Raw genomic sequence first — 7,580 nt, 5'->3', positions numbered from 1 at the left:
TTGTTTTTTTAATTTGAGCCATTACATGTTTTGGGGTCTATATGTTAAGCACTCAGCCTACTTTAACAAATTCACTTGAGCAGTGGCTTGGGACTTGAAGTTATTGGTCTTTTGGTCTAATGTATTCATTCATTTTTGTCTTTGGCAGTTGGTGATTAATCAGTCGTAGTCCAACATGCAGAAGTGAGTGGGTGAAAAGCAGCAGAACTGATGGGTCATGAGGATGTAACTGTGTTTGAAGGCTCTCACACCCTCTACTCCAGGGTAAGTCAAAGGCATTCGCTGCCACTGTTTCTCTGGTTTTACTGTCTCAACAGTTAGTTGGAGTCAGTGCAGTGGAAGGTTCTCTTTATTGATTCAATTCATGGACACAGTGAAAAATCAATAGTTATGAAGATAAAACCATGATCAGGGTGATCGGATGGGATCTGTGCATAGAAATATCTCAACACAAGAATTTTTAGTGAGTTTGTATGGGATGGGATGTACATGTGTGGGGAGGTGTGCTGGGCCCTTCCTGAGAAGGAAACTAGGCCTGACTGTCTTCCGTTCTCTCATAGTGTTAACTCTGCTGGCTCGTGTTCTCCTCTCAGCATCCTCCTCCTTCATGGATCACTGTGCTTGATTTTTTTCTTCATCAATCACTTTTTCGAAGAGGAAAGACAGCTTACCAGAGAGTTGATGATTCCACGTTTGGTAGATAATGGCAATAGCTAAGCACGTGGTTCCGCCCGTTCTATTTTATCTTACCCAGTGTTACTGGAAGTCATATGTCCATTCATTCCTCTTCTGTTTGCAGTCCCTAGGGCAATGGATGTGGGCATTGGGAACACTATAACTAAAGCTAGATCGCGGGTTTCATTCTTGCTGAAGATTTTCAGAGTCTAGGTGGAGGACCAGAATGGAGAGGTGGAAAGATATGACATCCTTTCTGAGTTCTCTACCTTCTGGTGCTTAAATTAAAACTAGACTCCTTAAAGAGAAAACTATAATTAATACAAATCTAAGCAGATATAAGGATGGTTGGGAAGGAGGGACAGGGGTTAAAAAGAAGTACTCAGCTGAAAAACTGGATGGAGGGTTAGTGAAGCAGCTTAGTTCAAGACTGTGGAGCCCTTGTCAGACAATGTCCCATTACCCAGACTCAGACAGAGGGCTCCCAGAAAGGCTGTTGTCCATTGGTGCCTCGCGTGGCTCAGTAATGAGTACAATTTACTGAACAAAATAGACAATTAGGGGCGGTAGCTCTCTGGAGATTCCCATAAGCATACCATTACTGCTCTGAAGTGATGCACGTGCTCAGAGATAAGCAAAGCAGAGAAAAGGCAGCTGCAGAGTCTGTCAGCAACTGAAGAATCTAAGTGAGCAGCCAGACACAGACCATAGATCAGGGCCTGGAGGTTGCTAAGGAAAGGACCTGGTCTTTTCTAGGTTTTCTCCTGAAAGGAAAGGAGCCGGACTTTGCTGTCTTTCCTCATTTCCTCTGTGGCTCCCATGTGCAGTCATTCCTCAGTATCTGGAGGGAATTGTTCCAGGACCCCCTCAGATATCCACATCTATGGATGCTCAAGTCCCTTATATAAGTAGCATAGTATTTGCAGGTGACCTATAGGCTACAGCAAGGTATGCCTAGCCCTTTATTCCTGTGTAATCGAAGTAGTGCTCAGTGCATGGCAAATTCAAGTTCGTTTGTTTTTTAACTTTGTGGACAATTTTTAATCTGGATATGTTCAATCCATGGTTGATTGGATATAGAACCCATGGATATGGAGAGCTGACTGTATCTTCTATTTTTAAAGTAACTAAAAAATATAGCATGCCGAAATAGCACTCAACTGGCCTGTTTCTGTGTAAATACTGTACAAGGATCAAATTGTAGATGGAGCCATTCATTAACTATTGATTTGTGGACCAAAGAAATACTGTTAGAGATGCCAGAGAGTCAGATGTTCCCATTCTCAGCACTGTTGACATTCTGAGCTAGGCAGTGTGTTGTGGGGGGCTGTCCTGTGCATTGTAACATGTTTAGCAGCATCCACGGCCTCTACCCACTAGATGCCAGTAGTGCCTCCTCCACAATCATGACAATCACAAATGTCCTCAGACGTTGCCAAATGTCCCTTGAGGGGAAAAAATGGCCCCTGGTTGAGAACCACTGCTGCAGTAGCCCAGCAATTTAATCTTGCTCTGAGTTTCCCTGGGACTATATTTTAATCATTTAGCCTCATTTGTCTACAGCTTCCCTACCTGTAAAATAGACACAGTATTAATAACTCAATAGCCAAAGAAAGTGATGTGCAAAGATCACTGTGTGACTACTTGGGAGCTCTATAAATATGAAGAAACAATACCTGGCTCCCCAAATTTCCAGGACCCAAGGACCCCTCTTAATCCTTGTGGAGGCAGCATTTGAGGAACAGTGGAGTCTGAAGAAGGGCAGAGGGTTGGTGCCTTGGGAGAGGATGCACAGTCCTGGATTCTGATTTTATTTGAAGGCTTCATGTCCTAGTTTATTGCAACAATATTTTCTGATTGAAGGTTTTCTTTTGGAAAGTTAAAAATGGGATAGTGGAGGAGGCAGAAGGAAGGCTATTCAGAAGAGCAGTCAAGGAAATTACTTTTGACAGGATGGTCTTTTAGTGTTTAAGAGATTCATATATAATTAGACCAAAGGCCATAAAGAAGTAACCCCCAAAAGAAAAAGATACTTCTGAATGATTACTGATCCTAGAATAGGTTTTGCAGGCAATACAATAAAGACCAGAGAATGTTTGGAGAAATCTGTTTTTATTCTAGAACTTTTACATTTGTTTCTTCTCTTCTTTGGGAATATGGAAAGGGGTATCTTCAACATGTGCCCTTTCAATGATAAATAACATGCTTTAATGTGACGTGTGTTCTTTTGATACTCTTACATTACTCAGTGTTGGGATGGTGAAAGAGGGCATAACCCTGACCTAGACCTGAAGTATCATGTTATTGTAATAGAAAGCCTCAGTTGGACTCTGAAACAGGGCCAGTGCAGGGATTCGACGTAAATTGTCCTGGTGGGTTTCTGAGCCTTTCTGAGTTTCTGGTCCCTGTAATTACTAGACACACTCACAAAATTTACAACAAATGCGCTCTGTGGTGGATATAATATGTGGAGTCTTGTTTATTTACATTCTGTCATACATTTAGAGTCATAGGTTTTAAGCAAACCTTGTAAGAATGTTTGAGAAGGATTCTGTGTACCTTGAACAAAGAGGCACTTCAGTATAGCAGAAAGGTGACAAGGGAAGGAAGCTCCATTTTGATAGAGGTAGGCTGATGTTTGAATGTTAACGTTTTTATCCTAGTGCTACTCAGAGTGTGGCCCTGGACCATCAGAACCACCTGGGTACTTGTTTGAAATGTTTAGACCTACTGAATCGGAATCTGGGAGTGAGCCTAATAATCAGTGTTTTAACGCTTTGTATGCCATAAGTGTCTGTAGATGCAAGGATGGTTTTCGTTTTGGACGCGTGGCAGTTAACTGGTTAACAAGACCTCCAGGTTATTCTGATGGGTACATAAAGTTGAGAAGCACTGCTCTTGTGGTTTCTGATGTTTGTGATGGGGAGGGTACTGAGGAAGTACTTTTCTGGGCAGTCAGATGATATGTAACAGTTTTTTTTGTGTGATAGCCTCTTGGATCATTTTCCCAAACCATAGTCTAAGCCTTTTCCTGCGTTGTCCAAGACAGGAGCCACTAGCCACATGGATCTGTTTTTATTTAAATTAATTAATATTAAATAAAATTAGAAATTCAGTTCTTCATTTGCACTATCCACTTTTCAAGTGCTCCGTAGCCACATGTGGTTAGTGGCTACCATATGGGACAGCAGAGACACAGAGCATGTCCATAATCATAGGAAGATCTGTTGGACAGCATTGCTTTAGTCTGTAAGGACCTTATTTCATGGAAACCCGCATCTGTGGTGATAGTGTGCTCTTGTTATAACAAGACCTCAACTCATTTTAAACAGAATTGCGTTTTGGACAGCTCTATCCTGGGGAGCCTTTCAGTCTGTATGTCTTGCTGAACCTTTTACCTTGCTCTGCGGCATCTGTTTGTTACGGAAAGTGCCATGAGCCTGTCTCCGACATAATCGAGTGTAGTGCCTCTAAAATATTTGCCCTTTAATCCAAGCCTGCTGAGCTGTCTCTTTCCATTTGGTCTCTCCATGCCCTGACCCTTGGTGGTGAAGCTTGTTTGTGCAGTATGTCTCTCCCGATACTGCCTAGAGCTTAACAAAGAGTCTGGGAGGTGGCAAGAGAATTTTCACTCCCCCTTGTTCCAAGTCCCAGCATGGCTCAAACAGTGTTTCATAAGAGGGTATTAATTCAGCAGAGTAATCCCTGAAGAATTATCCCCTAAGGAATTAGTCTCTAAAGCAAATTTTCCATATTACAGCACAGATTTAGTAATTAAGCCCTTGAGCAACATGGAAGAATTTTTAGTTGATATTATCTATTATTATTACTACCAATATTAGTTGCTCAGAAACTGTCATAATTAGAACAGATGAAAAGATGTGGAAATAAAGATAATTTTTAAAAGATGTAATTTAAGTCAGAGTCCATTGTTTTGTGTGGTAGAGGGAATGAGAATAAGGAGTTTGCGTGCCATGAGTGATATCGCTGGAGGTGAGGGGCCGGGGCTGATGGGGGCTGAGACTAATCCTTGGATAACCTTTACTTGATGACCTCACTTCTGTTGGGGTGCATTGCCTGTCCTCTTACTGCCCTCCTCTCTTCAGTTTGCCTTTCTTTCCTACTTTTGTCTTCCCCAAATGAGGGGGCTCAGTGTTTCTCAGGGGAGGTGCTATTAGCTTTTTGATAGAATGGTTCATCATTTGATAGACTGACTCATCATTGTGTGGAACTTTCCTGTCCATTATAGTATGCTTAGCAGCCCTAGTCACTAAATGCCCATATTACTCTAACCGAGTCATGAGTCAACCAACTTGTCCTCCTTCCCCCATATTTCCAAATACCTGCTATTGAGAATCACTGGCTGCTAGAAAAATGAGTGGTGTCTTTTGGAGGGAGGAAGAAGTAATTAGAATTGGAGAAGGTTCGGGTGTTTCGAGGGGCTGCCTCATTAATTTCTGATATGACCTGACCTTTTCCAAAGCTGGGAGCCAATTTTATCCCATAGGGACCAGAATAATCAGGTTTCTCCAATGCAAATCTTGGCTCCTGAGCCTTGAAATCAACCCAGAAGCCACAGGGGAATCTGTCAGTGACACAGAGGGTAGAAAAACTACTAACGCTCCCATAGGATGCTGGGTTTTCTTGGGTTTCCATGGATAAATCTTTTGCATCTACTCAAAGTAAATTGTGGTCCGCCTGTGGCAGTGATCTACTGAGAGAAAAAATGCAACAGGGCAATTTAAAGACAATCCAAGAGAGAGAGGGTTTGCCAGCCATTTATTTTCTTTCTCTGTGATTGCAAATGTTGGCTAACTAGCCCCTAAATGTATGAAGTTATGTATAGGCTATCTGATGGGAGATCTAAGATCATTTTATAGTTAGTAAAGAGAAGAGGAACGCTTGCTTTTTAAAAAAATATATTTTATTGATTTTTTACAGAGAGGAAGGGAGAGGGATAGAGAGTTGGAAACATCGATGAGAGAGAAGCATCTATCAGCTGCCTCCTGCACATCCCCCACTGGGGGTGTGCCCGCAACCAAGGTACATGCCCTTGACCGGAATCGAACCTGGGACCCTTCAGTCCCCAGGCCGACGCTCTATCCAGTGAGCCAAACCAGCCAGGCAGGAACGCTTTCTGACATTATATTCTAGGGGCCATCGAAATGCCTTTTATCACAAGAACAGAAACTCATTCAAGTTACCTTAAGCAAGGATGCATAAGAAAATAAAACCAAATGTCAGACATGTGGCAAGTTGGGAAGAATCCCAGGGACATTTTCAGAGCATTTTCTGGCCAGACCTCATGGAGATGGGACTAACTCAGGACCAGGAAGACTGTTCCTGATCTGTTGTAACTCTAGGATGTGTCTGCACTAACAGTGGTTGGTCAATCCGTGTTCTACTTCTCAACCATCTACATGACTCAGCATTTCCACTTTGGCTCCTCTCCTCATGTCCCCTTCCTGCTTCCACTTCTTGTCCCTACAGCCTGACTGATGATCTGTGTATGGGCCAAGAAGAAGAGGAATACAGTAGCTCTATACTAAGTATCATCCCTACTGGTCTCATACCAGGCAATCTTAGGGGTACTGATGCCCCTTCATGGTCCAAACAGCTATACCCCAGGGTTGCTTGCTTTAGTAAGGACTGTGATCCTGGCAGTTTCTCTAGAAGGGAGCAGTGGTGGGTGGGGTAGACTGATGGGACATGAGACCTCTGTAGTGTAAGGACCCTGCTTCTTAACCCCTGGAATCAACTTAAACAGTATTTGTTGGTCATGTGTATCATAAAGAATTGGAGGATCATTTGCAAAGCCTGCATGTTTGGTAGCAATCGTGAAAAAGCCTGCATCCATTCTTTGAGAATCCTAGCTGCATCCTAGCAATTTCCCTTTTGCTGGGCTAGATGATTGGGAAATGCGGAGTTGTATTTTTTCTATAGCTATCTTATATTTTGTGTCTGTCAAATGCGATTCTCTCTGCCACCCATGTATCCCACAGGAATAATGGCTTAGGTGGCTGTCTAAATGTTGAAAGACGTTTTGACATCTCCAACAAGTGTTATTCAACAGCTGGGTTTATAAGAGTCCAGTTCTGACAAAGGAAAATAACTTGGCTTATTACTTCAAAATAAATTCCACATAGATGTTGTCATTTGAGGGATTACTGTCTTATAAAATAGACTTAAAGATGTTTTGTGGTATAGTGTGTTCTGTGCATCTACCCCTGATCTTGGAGAGTCCATTTCATTTGAACCAATGATTGTGGCTGTACAAGCAAATGCATTCTCGTACTGCAGAAGGCTCTGTCCTTATTTACGAGTCTGTGTCAGGGTGAGAATGATGGTCCCGCTCCGGGGACCCGCACAGCTGTGAATGGTGTGATCTGTGGCAGCACAGACAGCCCATCTGTTCACCAAGTTCATTTAAGGCTCTCATACTTATCAAGTACAATGGTGCCACATACAGAGAATCAGTATTTCCTTAGCGAGATGCAGCTTTTGTTGAAAGAGGCGGAAGAGGCAAGGATTTGTGTTTCTCCTGAACAGGAAGATTTGTATGTATATAGAGAACCACATATTGCCAGATTAAAATCTTCAATTTTAATTTTAAAGAAGTACTTATCTTATGGTACTTCTTATAAACTGAAGATAAAATAACTCAAATTTGTACATATGGATTTTTTTACAAAAATAAAGTGATTTGTTTCTACAGAACTAGGAATTAATTTGCAGTGCCTTCATGAAGATTCTGTAGCAACAGTAAAGACCTCTGCTCTCTCTCCAGGGTATAAAGAGATTCTAGGAGATGGCTGAGAGCCCAGGGTCCTGAATCCTGGAATTATGACCTGCCACAGGCCACTCCCTGTTAGGTTCTTGGGGAATAAATGTGCAGGTGGCGGGGG

General features: G+C 42.3%; 1 protein-coding gene across 1 annotated transcript in view; it reads left to right on the top strand.

The window, feature by feature from the left end:
* The first annotated feature begins 152 nt into the window (after positions 1–152).
* The window catches only part of TMEM108 (transmembrane protein 108), a 245,803-nt gene continuing 238,375 nt past the window's right edge, over positions 153–7,580 (top strand). The window contains exon 1 of the mRNA XM_005863671.2: positions 153–264. The gene's annotated coding sequence lies outside the window, so the exon portion shown is untranslated. The remainder of the gene's footprint in view (positions 265–7,580) is intronic.

Source organism: Myotis brandtii, unplaced genomic scaffold, assembly GCF_000412655.1.
Source record: "Myotis brandtii unplaced genomic scaffold, ASM41265v1 scaffold18, whole genome shotgun sequence".
In the NCBI taxonomy this organism is placed as follows: domain Eukaryota; kingdom Metazoa; phylum Chordata; class Mammalia; order Chiroptera; family Vespertilionidae; genus Myotis; species Myotis brandtii.
The sequence above is the reverse complement of the archived record's forward strand: the minus strand, read 5'-3'. Positions and strand labels throughout refer to the sequence as shown.